The 17,613-nt window shown below is 43.6% G+C and overlaps 1 long non-coding RNA gene across 50 annotated transcripts in view; it reads left to right on the top strand.

Moving 5' to 3' along the window:
• The window catches only part of LOC307181137, a 3,028,377-nt gene that overhangs the window by 1,533,269 nt on the left and 1,477,495 nt on the right, over nt 1-17,613 (top strand). For 48 of the 50 annotated variants that reach the window (XR_013825945.1, XR_013825946.1, XR_013825971.1 and 45 more), the window contains one exon: nt 13,326-13,411. This is a non-coding gene — a long non-coding RNA (uncharacterized lncRNA). Of the gene's footprint in view, nt 1-10,165; nt 10,248-11,745; nt 11,828-13,325; nt 13,412-17,613 lie in introns of all 50 variants that reach the window. The other 2 variants (XR_013825950.1, XR_013825951.1) reach the window with 2 other exon arrangements.

The raw sequence follows: 17,613 nt of genomic DNA on the forward strand, positions 1-17,613 counted from the left end.
ACTTACTTCACTCTGTATGACAGTCTCTAGATCCATCGACGTCTCTACAAATGACCCAATTTCATTCCTTTTCATGGCTGAGTAATATTCCATTTTATATATGTACCACAGCTTTATGCATTCGTCTGTCTCTGGGCATTTAGGTTGCTTCCATTACCTCGATATTGTAAATAGTGATGCATTGAACATTGCGGTGAATGACTCTTTTTGATTTATGGTTTTGTCTGGGTATATGTCCAGTACTGGGATTGCTGTATCATATGGTAATTCTATTGTTAGTTTCTTAAGAAATTCCATATTGTTCTCCATAATGACTGTATCAATTTATATTCCCAACAATAGTGGAAGAGGGTTCCTTTTCTCCACACCCTTTCCAGCATTATTTGTTTGTAGATTTTCAATGATGCCTATTCTACCAGGTGTGAGGTGATACCTCATTGTTGAATCCATTTCGTTGAGCAAGGGGTAGCTCTTGTCTATTACATATTTGGCTTATGGAACGGTATCTGTGCTAATTTCAAACTCTGCTTTTATGCAGCACCCCAACACACCTTCCCCCTTAAGCAGGCATAAGTTGGTTTTCTAAACTTGAGACCCTGTTCTGTTTTGTAATTCAGTTCATGTGTAGCCAAGTTCACATTCCGTGTATTAGTGATACCTTATGATGTTTCTTTTTCTGTGTGACTTATTTCACTTAGAATCATCGTGCCTCAATCCACTCATTATGCTGGTACGGGCCTGGTGACATAGATTTCATTGCTGAGTGGTATTCTGTTGTACAGAAGTACCGCAACTTCTTTATCCATTATTTGCTCTCTGGGATATTTAACTTGTGCCGTAGAAGAGATTCCTGTAAAAAAGCCGTCCCAAATTTTGGGGTTGCTGTGTCTTTTTGATATTAATTTCCCTAAGCTATAGGACCATAAGTGGAAGTGCCCTAGGCTCTGTTGCTTTGTTTTTTAGATGTTTCAGGAAACACCATACACTTCACCCGAGTGTCTGTTGGCAATTTACCTCCCGCCCATCAGCATAACAAGGCTCCCAGTTCTCAATGGCCTGTTGCCTTTCTGGATTTTACACTTTTTTCAGATGGCCCTTTTGACCGGGGGGAAGTGAGACTTCATTGTAGTGCAGATTTCCTTTGCAAGTTTGCTTGGTTGGCCAAAAAGGGCGTATGCGTTTTTTCCTGAATATATTCAGGAAAAAACGCATACGCCCTTTTTGGCCAAGTGCATCATTGTGGACGTTCTGCCTCTTTTCCTATGCTTTCAATGCAATTCCAGTCTACCTCCTGAAATCGGTTTCCTGCAATTCTGCCCCGCTTTCAAGTCCTCTTGGCAGCCTTACTTCAGTCTATTTTCGGACGATAGCTGTCATTTATAACTCTGCAGGTTTGTGAATTACAGTGCCCCTGAGCTCCTTTCTTCAACTCGCTTTCTTTTGAGCTGGCCGCAACACCGCAGGATGGCTTCAGGCCCTAATCTGGTTCCGGTACGGCACACTGAGCCTTTGGTTATTTCCTCTTCCTGGTGGGAAATGAGAGTTAAATTGTCCGTCCAGACACCTCCAGCTAGCCTCTCATTGGTTCTCGCTATTCCTGTTCATCTTCCACAGAAATTGCAAACTGTGCCAAACAGGAGGTTAAAGGCGCTGACTCTCCAATTGGGGAGAGTGTTAGTGAAGAGTCTGGAATGTTGCACGCGAGTACCAGGGGAGGAAAACTGAGACATATTTGAACACGTCTCCCGTTCACATGGTTGATCATACTTGGGTTCCACATGCATGTTTTAGCTGAAGGAAGAATACCTTAAACCTGGAGAGTTAAGACCCGTGGAATGGGTACCGTGCAATATGACTTCAAAGGGTCTTCATTTGCTCGCCGAATCTCTCCAATCCTATCACTGCTGCGTTAATGACCCTTGTACACACGCTTGATTCTCTTTTGGAGACATAGCAATCCATAGGTTTTAAGATACTTACTAGTCTGGTATATTCTTAGGCGTTTAATATGGGGTGTGGAGTCCATTTCGTTGAGCAAGGAGTAGCTCTTGTCTATTCCATATTTGGCTTAAGGAACTTTATCTGTGCTCATTTCAGTCTCTGGTTTTATGCAGCACCCCAACTCACCTTTCCACTTAAGCAAGCATAAGTTGGTTTTCTAAATTTGAGACCCTGTTCTGTTTTGTAATTCAGTTCCTCTGTAGCCAAGTTTAAATTCCATGTATTAGTGATATTTTTTGATGTTTCTTTTTCTGTGTGACTTATTTCAGTTAGAATCACCATACCCGAATACACTCATTATGCTGCTACGGGCCTGGTGACATAGATTTCATTGCTGAGTGTTATTGCTTTGTACATGAGTACCACAACTTCTTTATCCATTTTTCACTTTCTGTGATATTGAACTTGTACAGTAAACGAGGTTCTTGTAAACAGAGCCGTCCCAAACTTTGGGGTGGCTGTGTCTTTTTGATTTTAATTTCCCTAAGCTATAGGACCATAAGTGGAAGTGCACTAGGCTCTGTTGCTTTGTTTTTTAGATGTTTCAGGAAACACCATACACTTCTCCGGAGTGGCTGTTGGCAATTTACATCCCGCCCATCAGCATAACAAGGCTCCCAGTTCTCCATGTCCTGTCCTGCCTTTCTGGATTTTACACTTTTTTCAGATGGCCCTTTTGACCGGGGGGAAGTGAGACTTCATTGTAGTGCAGATTTCCTTTGCAAGCTTGCTTGGTTGGCCAAAAAGGGCGTATGCGTTTTTTCCTGAATATATTCAGGAAAAAATGCATACGCCCTTTTTGGCCAAGTGCATCACTGTGGACGTTCTGCCTCTTTTCCTATGCTTGAAATGCAATTCCAGTCTACCTCCTGAAATCGGTTTCCTGCAATTCTGCCCCGCTTTCAAGTCCTCTTGGCAGCCTTATTTCAGTCTATTTTTGGACTATAGCTGTCATTTATAACTCTTCGGTTTGTGAATTACAGTGCCCCTGAGCTCCTTTCTTCAACTCGCTTTCTTGTGACCTGGCTGCAACACCGCAGGATGTCTTCAGGCCCTAATGTGGTTCCGGCATGGCACGCTGAGCCTTTGGTTAATTCCTCTTCCTGGTGGGAAATGAGAGTTAAATTTGCCCATCCAGACACCTCCAGCTAGTCTTTCAATGGTTCTCGCTATTCCTGTTCATCTTCCACAGAAATTGCAAACTGGGCCAAACAGGAGGTTAAAGGTGCTGACTCTCCAAGTGGGGAGAGTGTTAGTAAAGTGTCTGGAATGTTGCACCCGAGTACCAGCCTACGAAAACTGAGACATATTTGAACACGTCTCCCGATCACATGGTTGATCATACTCTAGGTTCCACATGCATGTTTTAGCTGAAGGAAGAATACCTTAAACCTGGGTAGTTGAAACCCGTGGAATGGGTACCATGCAATATGACTTCAAAGGGTCTTCATTTGCTCACGAACCTCTCCAATCCTATCACTGCTGCGTTTATGCCGCTGTACACATGCTTGATTCTCTTTCGGAGACATAGCAATCCATAGGTTTTAAGTTACTTACTAGTCAGGTACATTCTTAGGCGTTTAATATGGGGTGTTGAGTCCATTTCGTTGAGCAAGGAGTAGCTCTTGTCTATTCCATATTTGGCTTAAGGAACTTTATCTGTGCTCATTTCAATCTCTGGTTTTATGCAGCACCCCAACTCACCTTTACCCTTAAGCAAGCATAAGTTGGTTTTCTAAATTTGAGAACCTGTTCTGTTCTGTAATTCAGTTCCTGTGTAGCCAAGTTTCCATTCCGTGTATTACTGATATCTTATGATGTTTCTTTTTCTGTGTGACTTATTTCAGTTAGAATCATCATACCTGAATCCACTCATTGTGCTGCTAAGGGCCTGATGACACAGATTTCATTGCTGAGTGATATTGCTTTGTAAGTAAATACCACAACTTCTTTATCCATTTTTCACTTTCTGCGATGTTGAACTTGTACTGTAAAGAGGTTCTTGTAAACAGAGCCGTTCCAAACTTTGGGGTGGCTGTGTCTTTTTCATTTTAATTTCCCTAAGCTATAGGACCATAAGTGGAAGTGCCCTAGGTTCTGTTGCTTTGTTTTTTAGATGTTTCAGGAAACACCATACACTTCTCCCAAGTGTCTGTTGGCAATTTACATCCCGCCCATCAGCATAACAAGGCTGCCAGATCTCCATGGCCTGTCCTGCCTTTCTGGATTTTACACTTTTTTCAGATGGCCCTTTTGACCGGGGGGAAGTGAGACTTCATTGTAGTGCAGATTTCCTTTGCAAGCTTGCTTGGTTGGCCAAAAAGGGCATATGCGTTTTTTCCTGAATATATTCAGGAAAAAACGCATACGCCCTTTTTGGCCAAGTGCATCATTGTGGACGTTCTGCCTCTTTTCCTATGCTTTCAATGCAATTCCAGTCTACCTCCTGAAATCGGTTTCCTGCAATTCTGCTCCGCTTTCAAGTCCTCTTGGCTGCCTTACTTCAGTCTATTTTTGGACGATAGCTGTCATTTATAACTCTGCAGGTTTGTGAATTACAGTGCCCCTGAGCTCCTTTCTTCAAGTTGCTTTATTTTGAGCTGGCCGCAACACCGCAGGATGGCTTCAGGCCCTAATCTGGTTCCGGTACGGCACTCTGAGCCTTTGGTTATTTCCTCTTCCTGGTGGGAAATGAGAGTTAAATTTGCCCGTCCAGACACCTCCAGCTAGCCTCTCATTGGTTCTCGCTATTCCTGTTCATCTTCCGCAGAAATTGCAAACTGTGCCAAACAGGAGGTTAAAGGCGCTGACTCTCCAAGTGGGGAGAGTGTTAGTAAAGCGTCTGGAATGTTGCACCCGAGTACCAGGGTACGAAAACTGAGACATATTTGAACACGCTCCCGATCACATGGTTGATCATACTCTAGGTTCCACATGCATGTTTTAGCTGAAGGAAGAATACCTAAAACCTGGGTAGTTGAAACCCGTGTAATGGGTACCATGCAATATGACTTCAAAGGGTCTTCATTTGCTCACCGAACCTCTCCAATCCTATCACTGCTGCGTTTATGCCCCTGTACACATGCTTGATTCTCTTTCGGAGACATAGCAATCCATAGGTTTTAAGATACTTACTAGTCAGGTGCATTCTTAGGCGTTTAATATGGGGTTTTGTGTCCATTTCGTTGAGCAAGGAGTAGCTCTTGTCTATTCCATATTTGGCTTAAGGAACTTTTTCTGTGCTCATTTCAATCTCTGGTTTTATGCAGCACCCCAACTCACCTTTCACCTTAAGCAAGCATAAGTTGGTTTTCTAAATTTGAGACCCTGTTCTGTTTTGGAATGCAGTTCCTGTGTAGCCAAGTTTACATTCCGTGTATTAGTGATATCTTATGATGTTTCTTTTTCTGTGTGACTTATTTCAGTTAGAATCATCGTACCTGAATCCACTCATTATGCTGCTACGGGCCTGATGACATAGATTTCATTGCTGAGTGATACTGCATTGTACGTAAGTACCACAACTTCTTTATCCATTTTTCACTTTCTGCGATGTTGAACTTGTACTGTAAACGAGGTTCTTGTAAACAGAGCCGTTCCAAACTTTGGGGTGGCTGTGTCTTTTTGATTTTAATTTCCCTAAGCTATAGGACCATAAGTGGAAGTGCCCTAGGCTCTGTTGCTTTGTTTTTTAGATGTTTCAGGAAACACCATACACTTCTCCCCAGTGTCTGTTGGCAATTTACATCCCGCCCATCAGCATAACAAGGCTCCCAGTTCTCCATGGCCTGTCCTGCCTTTCTGGATTTTACACTTTTTTCAGATGGCCCTTTTGACCGGGGGGAAGTGAGACTTCATTGTAGTGCAGATTTCCTTTGCAAGCTTGCCTGGTTGGCCAAAAAGGGCGTATGCGTTTTTTCCTGAATATATTCAGGAAAAAATGCATACGCCCTTTTTGGCCAAGTGCATCATTGTGGACGTTCTGCCTCTTTTCCTATGCTTTCAATGCAATTCCAGTCTACCTCCTGAAATCGGTTTCCTGCAATTCTGCCCCGCTTTCAAGTCCTCTTGGCAGCCTTACTTCAGTCTATTTTTGGACGATAGCTGTCATTTATAACTCTGCAGGTTTGTGAATTACAGTGCCCCTGAGCTCCTTTCTTCAACTCGCTTTCTTTTGAGCTGGCCGCAACACCGCAGGATGGCTTCAGGCCCTAATCTGGTTCCGGCACGGCATGCTGAGCCTTTGGTTATTTCCTCTTCCTGGTGGGAAATGAGAGTTAAATTTGCCCATCCAGACACCTCCAGCTAGTCTCTCATTGGTTCTCGCTATTCCTGTTCATCTTCCGCAGAAATTGCAAACTGGGCCAAACAGGAGGGTAAAGGCACTGACTCTCCAAGTGGGGAGAGTGTTAGTAAAGCGTGTGGAATGTTGCACTCGAGTACCAGGGGAGGAAAACTGAGACATATTTGAACACGTCTCCCGTTCACATGGTTGATCATACTTGGGTTCCACATGCATCTTTTAGCTGAAGGAAGAATACCTTAAACCTGGGTATTTGAAACCCGTGGAATGGGTACCATGCAATATGACTTCAAAGGGTCTTCATTTGCTCACCGAACCTCTCCAATCCTATCACTGCTGCGTTTATGCCCCTGTACACATGCTTGATTCTCTTTCGGAGACATAGCAATCCATAGGTTTTAAGATACTTACTAGTCAGGTACATTCTTAGGCGTTTAATATGCGGTGTTGAGTCCATTTCGTTGAGCAAGGAGTAGCTCTTGTCTATTCCATATTTGGCTTAAGGAACTTTATCTGTGCTCATTTCAATCTCTGGTTTTATGCAGCACCCCAACTCACCTTTCCCCTTAAGCAAGCATAAATTGGTTTTCTAAATTTGAGACCCTGTTCTGTTCTGTAATTCAGTTCCTGTGTAGCCAAGTTTCCATTCCGTGTATTACTGATATCTTATGATGTTTCTTTTTCTGTGTGACTTATTTCAGTTAGAATCATCATACCTGAATCCACTCATTGTGCTGCTAAGGGCCTGATGACACAGATTTCATTGCTGAGTGATATTGCTTTGTAAGTAAATACCACAACTTTTTTATCCATTTTTCACTTTCTGCGATGTTGAACTTGTACTGTAAACGAGGTTCTTGTAAACAGAGCCGTTCCAAACTTTGGGGTGGCTGTGTCTTTTTGATTTTAAATTCCCTAAGCTATAGGACCATAAGTGGAAGTGCCCTAGGCTCTGTTGCTTTGTTTTTTAGATGTTTCAGGAAACACCATACACTTCTCCTGAGTGTTTGTTGGCAATTTACATCCCGCCCATCATCATAACAAGGCTCCCAGTTCTCCATGGCCTGTCCTGCCTTTCTGGATTTTACCCTTTTTTCAGATGACCCTTTTGACCGGGGGGAAGTGAGACTTCATTGTAGTGCAGATTTCCTTTGCAAGCTTGCTTGGTTGGCCAAAAAGGGCGTATGCGTTTTTTCCTGAATATATTCAGGAAAAAACGCATACGCCCTTTTTGGCCAAGTGCATCATTGTGGACGTTCTGCCTCTTTTCCTATGCTTTCGATGCAATTGCAGTCTACCTCCTGAAATCGGTTTCCTGCAATTCTGCCCCGCTTTCAAGTCCTCTTGGCAGCCTTACTTCAGTCTATTTTTGGATGATAGCTGTCATTTATAACTCTGCAGGTTTGTGAATTACAGTGCCCCTGAGCTCCTTTCTTCAACTCGCTTTCTTGTGACCTGGCCGCAACACCGCAGGATGGCTTCAGGCCCTAATCTGGTTCCGGCACGGCACGCTGAGCCTTTGGTTATTTCCTCTTCCTGGTGGGAAATGAGAGTTGAATTTGCCCGTCCAGACACCTCCAGCTAGCCTCTCATTGGTTCTCGCTATTCCTGTTCATCTTCCGCAGAAATTGCAAACTGGACCAAACAGGAGGTTAAAGGGACTGACTCTCCAAGTCGGGAGAGTGTTAGTAAAGCATCTGGAATGTTGCACCCGAGTACCAGGGTACGAAAACTGAGACATATTTGAACACGTCTCCCGATCACATGGTTGATCATACTCTAGGTTCCACATGCATGTTTTAGCTGAAGGAAGAATACCTTAAACCTGGGTATTTGAAACCCGTGGAATGGGTACCATGCAATATGACTTCAAAGGGTCTTCATTTGCTCACCGAACCTCTCCAATCCTATCACTGCTGCGTTTATGTCCCTGTACACACGCTTGATTCTCTTATGGAGACATAGCAATCCATAGGTTTTAAGATACTTACTAGTCAGGTACATTCTTAGGCGTTTAATATGCGGTGTTGAGTCCATTTCGTTGAGCAAGGAGTAGCTCTTGTCTATTCCATATTTGGCTTAAGGAACTTTATCTGTGCTCATTTCAATCTCTGGTTTTATGCAGCACCCCAACTCACCTTTACCCTTAAGCAAGCATAAGTTGGTTTTCTAAATTTGAGACCCTGTTCTGTTTTGGAATGCAGTTCCTGTGTAGCCAAGTTTACATTCCGTGTATTAGTGATATCTTATGATGTTTCTTTTTCTGTGTGACTTATTTCAGTTAGAATCATCGTACCTGAATCCACTCATTATGCTGCTATGGGCCTGATGACATAGATTTCATTGCTGAGTGATACTGCATTGTACGTAAGTACCACAACTTCTTTATCCATTTTTCACTTTCTGCGATGTTGAACTTGTACTGTAAACGAGGTTCTTGTAAACAGAGCCGTTCCAAACTTTGTGGTGGCTGTGTCTTTTTCATTTTAATTTCCCTAAGCTATAGGACCATAAGTGGAAGTGCCCTAGGTTCTGTTGCTTTGTTTTTTAGATGTTTCAGGAAACACCATACACTTCTCCCAAGTGGTTGTTGGCAATTTACATCCCGCCCATCAGCATAACAAGGCTCCCAGTTCTCCATGGCCTGTCCTGCCTTTCTGGATTTTACACTTTTATCAGATGGCCCTTTTGACCGGGGGAAAGTGAGACTTCATTGTAGTGCAGATTTCCTTTGCAAGCTTGCTTGGTTGGCCAAAAAGGGCGTATGCGTTTTTTCCTGAATATATTCAGGAAAAAACGCATACGCCCTTTTTGGCCAAGTGCATCATTGTGGACGTTCTGCCTCTTTTCCTATGCTTTCAATGCAATTCCAGTCTACCTCCTGAAATCGGTTTCCTGCAATTCTGCCCCGCTTTCAAGTCCTCTTGGCAGCCTTACTTCAGTATATTTTTGGACGATAGCTGTCATTTATAACTCTGCAGGTTTGTGAATTACAGTGCCCCTGAGCTCCTTTCTTCAACTCGCTTTCTTTTGAGCTGGCCGCAGCACCGCAGGATGGCTTCAGGCCCTAATCTGGTTCCGGTATGGCACGCTGAGCCTTTGGTTATTTCCTCTTCCTGGTGGGAAATGAGAGATAAATTTGCCCGTCCAGACATCTCCAGCTAGCCTCTCATTGGTTCTCGCTATTCCTGTTCATCTTCCGCAGAAATTGGAAACTGTGCCAAAAAGGAGGTTAAAGGCGCTGACTCTCCAAGTGGGGAGAGTGTTAGTAAAGCGTCTGGAATGTTGCACCCGAGTACCAGGGGAGGAAAACTGAGACATATTTGAACACGTCTCCCATTCACATGGTTGATCATACTCTGGGTTCCACATGCATGTTTTAGCTGAAGGAAGAATACCTTAAACCTGGAGAGTTGAGACCCGTGTAATGGGTACCATGCAATATGACTTCAAAGGGTCTTCATTTGCTCACCGAACCTCTCCAATCCTATCACTGCTGCGTTTATGCCCCTGTACACACGCTTGCTTCTCTTTTGGAGACATAGCAATCCATAGGTTTTAAGATACTTACTAGTCAGGTACATTCTTAGGCGTTTAATATGGGGTTTTGAGTCCATTTCGTTGAGCAAGGAGTAGCTCTTGTCTATTCCATATTTGTCTTAAGGAACTTTATCTGTGCTCATTTCAATCTCTGGTTTTATGCAGCACCCCAACTCACCTTTCCCCTTAAGCAAGCATAAGTTGGTTTTCTAAATTTGAGACCCTGTTCTGTTTTGGAATGCAGTTCCTGTGTAGCCAAGTTTACATTCCGTGTATTAGTGATATCTTATGATGTTTCTTTTTCTGTGTGACTTATTTCAGTTAGAATCATCATACCTGAATCCACTCATTGTGCTGCTAAGGGCCTGATGACAGAGATTTCATTGCTGAGTGATATTGCTTTGTAAGTAAATACCACAACTTCTTTATCCATTTTTCACTTTCTGTGATGTTGAACTTGTACTGTAAACGAGGTTCTTGTAAACAGAGCCGTTCCAAACTTTGGGGTGGCTGTGTCTTTTTCATTTTAATTTCCCTAAGCTATAGGACCATAAGTGGAAGTGCCCTAGGTTCTGTTGCTTTGTTTTTTAGTTGTTTCAGGAAACACCATACACTTCTCCCAAGTGGTTCTTGGCAATTTACATCCTGCCCATCAGCATAACAAGGCTCCCAGTTCTCCATGGCCTGTCCTGCCTTTCTGGATTTTACCCTTTTTTCAGATGGCCCTTTTGACCGGGGGGAAGTGAGACTTCATTGTAGTGCAGATTTCCTTTGCAAGCTTGCTTGGTTGGCCAAAAAGGGCGTATGCGTTTTTTCCTGAATATATTCAGGAAAAAACGCATACGCCCTTTTTGGCCAAGTGCATCATTGTGGACGTTCTGCCTCTTTTCCTATGCTTTCAATGCAATTCCAGTCTACCTCCTGAAATCGGTTTCCTGCAATTCTGCCCCGCTTTCAAGTCCTCTTGGCAGCCTTACTTCAGTCTATTTTTGGACGATAGCTGTCATTTATAACTCTGCAGGTTTGTGAATTACAGTGCCCCTGAGCTCCTTTCTTCAACTCGCTTTCTTGTGACCTGGCCGCAACACCGCAGGATGGCTTCAGGCCCTAATCTGGTTCCGGCCCGGCATGCTGAGCCTTTGGTTAATTCCTCTTCCTGGTGGGAAATGAGAGTTGAATTTGCCCGTCCAGACACCTCCAGCTAGCCTCTCATTGGTTCTCGCTATTCCTGTTCATCTTCCGCAGAAATTGCAAACTGGGCCAAACAGGAGGTTAAAGGGACTGACTCTCCAAGTCGGGAGAGTGTTAGTAAAGCGTCTGGAATGTTGCACCCGAGTACCAGGGGAGGAAAACTGAGACATATTTGAACACGTCTCCCGTTCACATGGTTGATCATACTCTGGGTTCCACATGCATGTTTTAGCTGAAGGAAGAATACCTTAAACCTGGAGAGTTGAGACCCGTGTAATGGGTACCATGCAATATGACTTCAAAGGGTCTTCATTTGCTCACCGAACCTCTCCAATCCTATCACTGCTGCGTTTATGCCCCTGTACACACGCTTGATTCTCTTTTGGAGACATAGCAATCCATAGGTTTTAAGATACTTACTAGTCAGGTACATTCTTAGGCGTTTAATATGGGGTTTTGAGTCCATTTCGTTGAGCAAGGAGTAGCTCTTGTCTATTCCATATTTGGCTTAAGGAACTTTATCTGTGCTCATTTCAATCTCTGGTTTTATGCAGCACCCCAACTCACCTTTCCCCTTAAGCAAGCATAAGTTGGTTTTCTAAATTTGAGACCCTGTTCTGTTCTGTAATTCAGTTCCTGTGTAGCCAAGTTTACATTCCGTGTATTACTGATATCTTATGATGTTTCTTTTTCTGTGTGACTTATTTCAGTTAGAATCATCATACCTGAATCCACTCATTGTGCTGCTAAGGGCCTTGTGACACAGATTTCATTGCTGAGTGATATTGCTTTGTAAGTAAATACCACAACTTCTTTATCCATTTTTCACTTTCTGCGATGTTGAACTTGTACTGTAAACGAGGTTCTTGTAAACAGAGCTGTTCCAAATTTTGGGGTGGCTGTGTCTTTTTGATTTTAATTTCCCTAAGCTATAGGACCATAAGTGGAAGTGCCCTAGGTTCTGTTGCTTTGTTTTTTAGATGTTTCAGGAAACACCATACACTTCTCCCCAGTGGTTGTTGGCAATTTACATCCCGCCCATCAGCATAACAAGGCTCCCAGTTCTCAATGGCCTGTCCTGCCTTTCTGGATTTTACCCTTTTTTCAGATGGCCCTTTTGACCGGGGGGAAGTGAGACTTCATTGTAGTGCAGATTTCCTTTGCAAGCTTGCTTGGTTGGCCAAAAAGGGCGTATGCGTTTTTTCCTGAATATATTCAGGAAAAAACGCATACGCCCTTTTTGGCCAAGTGCATCATTGTGGACGTTCTGCCTCTTTTCCTATGCTTTCAATGCAATTCCAGTCTACCTCCTGAAATCGGTTTCCTGCAATTCTGCCCCGCTTTCAAGTCCTCTTGGCAGCCTTACTTCAGTCTATTTTTGGACGATAGCTGTCATTTATAACTCTGCAGGTTTGTGAATTACAGTGCCCCTGAGCTCCTTTCTTCAACTCGCTTTCTTGTGACCTGGCCGCAACACCGCAGGATGGCTTCAGGCCCTAATCTGGTTCCGGCCCGGCATGCTGAGCCTTTGGTTAATTCCTCTTCCTGGTGGGAAATGAGAGTTGAATTTGCCCGTCCAGACACCTCCAGCTAGCCTCTCATTGGTTCTCGCTATTCCTGTTCATCTTCCGCAGAAATTGCAAACTGGGCCAAACAGGAGGTTAAAGGGACTGACTCTCCAAGTCGGGAGAGTGTTAGTAAAGCGTCTGGAATGTTGCACCCGAGTACCAGGGGAGGAAAACTGAGACATATTTGAACACGTCTCCCGTTCACATGGTTGATCATACTCTGGGTTCCACATGCATGTTTTAGCTGAAGGAAGAATACCTTAAACCTGGAGAGTTGAGACCCGTGGAATGGGTACCATGCAATATGACTTCAAAGGGTCTTCATTTGCTCACCGAACCTCTCCAATCCTATCACTGCTGCGTTTATGCCCCTGTACACATGCTTGATTCTCTTTCGGAGACATAGCAATCCATAGGTTTTAAGATACTTACTAGTCAGGTACATTCTTAGGCGTTTAATATGCGGTGTTGAGTCCATTTCGTTGAGCAAGGAGTAGCTCTTGTCTATTCCATATTTGGCTTAAGGAACTTTATCTGTGCTCATTTCAATCTCTGGTTTTATGCAGCACCCCAACTCACCTTTCCCCTTAAGCAAGCATAAGTTGGTTTTCGAAATTTGAGACCCTGTTCTGTTCTGTAATTCAGTTCCTGTGTAGCCAAGTTTACATTCCGTGTATTACTGATATCTTATGATGTTTCTTTTTCTGTGTGACTTATTTCAGTTAGAATCATCATACCTGAATCCACTCATTGTGCTGCTAAGGGCCTGATGACACAGATTTCATTGCTGAGTGATATTGCTTTTTAAGTAAATACCACAACTTCTTTATCCATTTTTCACTTTCTGCGATGTTGAACTTGTACTGTAAACGAGGTTCTTGTAAACAGAGGTGTTCCAAACTTTGGGGTGGCTGTGTCTTTTTGATTTTAATTTCCCTAAGCTATAGGACCATAAGTGGAAGTGCCCTAGGCTCTGTTGCTTTGTTTTTTAGATGTTTCAGGAAACACCATACACTTCTCCCGAGTGTCTGTTGGCAATTTACATCCCGCCCATCAGCATAACAAGGCTCCCAGTTCTCCATGGCCTGTCCTGCCTTTCTGGATTTTACACTTTTTTCAGATGGCCCTTTTGACCGGGGGGAAGTGAGACTTCATTGTAGTGCAGATTTCCTTTGCAAGCTTGCTTGGATGGCCAAAAAGGGCGTATGCGTTTTTTCCTGAATATATTCAGGAAAAAACGCATACGCCCTTTTTGGCCAAGTGCATCATTGTGGACGTTCTGCCTCTTTTCCTATGCTTTCAATGCAATTCCAGTCTACCTCCTGAAATCGGTTTCCTGCAATTCTGCCCCGCTTTCAAGTCCTCTTGGCAGCCTTACTTCAGTCTATTTTTGGACGATAGCTGTCATTTATAACTCTGCAGGTTTGTGAATTACAGTGCCCCTGAGCTCCTTTCTTCAACTCGCTTTCTTGTGACCTGGCCGCAACACCGCAGGATGTCTTCAGGCCCTAATCTGGTTCTGGCACGGCACGCTGAGCCTTTGGTTAATTCCTCTTCCTGGTGGGAAATGAGAGTTAAATTTGCCCATCCAGACACCTCCAGCTAGTCTCTCATTGGTTCTCGCTATTCCTGTTCATCTTCCACAGAAATTGCAAACTGGGCCAAACAGGAGGTTAAAGGGACTGACTCTCCAAGTCGGGAGAGTGTTAGTAAAGCGTCTGGAATGTTGCACCCGAGTACCAGGGTACGAAAACTGAGACATATTTGAACACGTCTCCCGATCACATGGTTGATCATACTCTGGGTTCCACATGCATGTTTTAGCTGAAGGAAGAATACCTAAAACCTGGGTAGTTGAAACCCATGGAATGGGTACAATGCAATATGACTTCAAAGGGTCTTCATTTGCTCACCGAACATCTCCAATCCTATCACTGCTGCGTTTATGCCCCTGTACACATGCTTCATTCTCTTTCGGAGACATAGCAATCCATAGGTTTTAAGATACTTACTAGTCAGGTACATTCTTAGGCGTTTAATATGCGGTGTTGAGTCCATTTCATTGAGCAAGGAGTAGCTCTTGTCTATTCCATATTTGGCTTAAGGAACTTTATCTGTGCTCATTTCAATCTCTGGTTTTATGCAGCACCCCAACTCACCTTTCCCCTTAAGAAAGCATAAGTTGGTTTTCTAAATTTGAGAACCTGTTCTGTCCTGTAATTCAGTTCCTGTGTAGCCAAGTTTACATTCCGTGTATTACTGATATCTTATGATGTTTCTTTTTCTGTGTGACTTATTTCAGTTAGAATCATCGTACCTGAATCTACTCATTATGCTGCTAAGGGCCTGATGACATAGATTTCATTGCTGAGTGATACTGCATTGTACGTAAGTACCACAAGTTCTTTATCCATTTTTCAATTTCTGTGATATTGAACTTGTACGGTAAACGAGGTTCTTGTAAACTGAGGCGTCCCAAACATTGGGGTGGCTGTGTCTTTTTGATTTTAATTTCCCTAAGCTATAGGACTATAAGTGGAAGTGCCCTAGGCTCTGTTGCTTTGTTTTTTAGATGTTTCAGGAAACACCATACACTTCTCCCGAGTGTCTGTTGGCAATTTACATCCCGCCCATCAGCATAACAAGGCTCCCAGTTCTCCATGGCCTGTCCTGCCTTTCTGGATTTTACACTTTTTTCAGATGGCCCTTTTGACCGGGGAGAAGTGAGACTTCATTGTAGTGCAGATTTCCTTTTCAAGCTTGCTTGGTTGGCCAAAAAGGGCGTATGCGTTTTTTCCTGAATATATTCAGGAAAAAACGCATACGCCCTTTTTGGCCAAGTGCATCATTGTGGACGTTCTGCCTCTTTTCCTATGCTTTCAATGCAATTCCAGTCTACCTCCTGAAATCGGTTTCCTGCAATTCTGCCCCGCTTTCAAGTCCTCTTGGCAGCCTTACTTCAGTATATTTTTGGACGATAGCTGTCATTTATAACTCTGCAGGTTTGTGAATTACAGTGCCCCTGAGCTCCTTTCTTCAACTCGCTTTCTTTTGAGCTGGCCGCAACACCGCAGGATGGCTTCAGGCCCTAATCTGGTTCCGGCACGGTACGCTGAGCCTTTGGTTATTTCCTCTTCCCGGTGGGAAATGAGAGTTATATTTGCCCGTCCAGACACCTCCAGCTAGTCTCTCATTGGTTCTCCCTATTCCTGTTCATCTTCCGCAGAAATTGCAAACTGGGCCAAACAGGAGGTTAAAGGTGCTGACTCTCCAAGTGGGGAGAGTGTTAGTAAAGCATGTGGAATGTTGCACCCGAGTGCCAGGGGAGGAAAACTGAGACATATTTGAACACATCTCCCGTTCACACGGTTGATCATACTCTGGGTTCCACATGCATGTTTTAGCTGAAGGAAGAATACCTTAAACCTGGAGAGTTGAGACCCGTGGAATGGGTACCATGCAATATGACTTCAAAGGGTCTTCATTTGCTCACCGAACCTCTCCAATCCTATCACTGCTGCGTTTATGCCCCGGCACACATGCTTGATTCTCTTTTGGAGACATAGCAATCCATAGGTTTTAAGATACTTACTAGTCAGGTACATTCTTAGGCGTTTAATATGGGGTGTTGAGTCCATTTCGTTGAGCAAGGAGTAGCTCTTGTCTATTCCATATTTGGCTTAAGGAACTTTATCTGTGCTCATTTCAATCTCTGGTTTTATGCAGCACCCCAACTCACCTTTCCCCTTAAGCAAGCATAAGTTGGTTTTCTAAATTTGAGACCCTGTTCTGTTCTGTAATTCAGTTCCTGTGTAGCCAAGTTTACATTCCATGTATTACTGATATCTTATGATGTTTCTTTTTCTGTGTGATTTATTTCAGTTAGAATCATCATACCTGAATCCACTCATTGTGCTGCTAAGGGCCTGATGACATAGATTTCATTGCTGCGTGATATTGCTTTGTAAGTAAATACCACAACTTCTTTATCCATTTTTCACTTTCTGCGATGTTGAACTTGTACTGTAAATGAGGTTCTTGTAAACAGAGCCGTTCCATACTTTGGGGTGGCTGTGTCTTTTTGATTTTAATTTCCCTAAGCTATAGGACCATAAGTGGAAGTGCCCTAGGCTCTGTTGCTTTGTTTTTTAGATGTTTCAGGAAACACCATACACTTCTCCCGAGTGTCTGTTGGCAATTTACATACCGCCCATCAGCATAACAAGGCTCCCAGTTCTCCATGGCCTGTCCTGCCTTTCTGGATTTTACACTTTTTTCAGATGGCCCTTTTGACCGGGGGGAAATGAGACTTCATTGTAGTGCAGATTTCCTTTGCAAGTTTGCTTGGTTGGCCAAAAAGGGCGTATGCGTTTTTTCCTGAATATATTCAGGAAAAAACGCATACGCCCTTTTTGGCCAAGTGCATCATTGTGGACGTTCTGCCTCTTTTCCTATGCTTGAAATGCAATTCCAGTCTACCTCCTGAAATCGGTTTCCTGCAATTCTGCCCCGCTTTCAAGTCCTCTTGGCAGCCTTACTTCAGTATATTTTTGGACGATAGCTGTCATTTATAACTCTGCAGGTTTATGCATTACAGTGCCACTGAGCTCTTTTCGTCAACTCGCTTTCTTGTGACCTGTCCGCAACACCGCAGGATGGCTTCAGGCCCTAATCTGGTTCTGGCACGGCACGCTGAGCCTTTGGTTATTTCCTCTTCCTGGTGGGAAATGAGAGTTAAATTTGCCCGTCCAGACACCTCCAGCTAGTCTCTCATTGGTTCTCACTATTCCTGTTCATCTTCCGCAGAAATTGCAAACTGGGCCAAACAGGAGGTTAAAGGGACTGACTCTCCAAGTCGGGAGAGTGTTAGTAAAGCGTCTGGAATGTTGCACCCGAGTACCAGGGTACGAAAACTGAGACATATTTGAACACGTCTCCCGATCACATGGTTGATCATACTCTAGGTTCCACATGCATGTTTTAGCTGAAGGAAGAATACCTTAAACCTGG

This window comes from Stenella coeruleoalba (assembly GCF_951394435.1).
Source record: "Stenella coeruleoalba genome assembly, contig: scaffold_39, whole genome shotgun sequence".
In the NCBI taxonomy this organism is placed as follows: domain Eukaryota; kingdom Metazoa; phylum Chordata; class Mammalia; order Artiodactyla; family Delphinidae; genus Stenella; species Stenella coeruleoalba.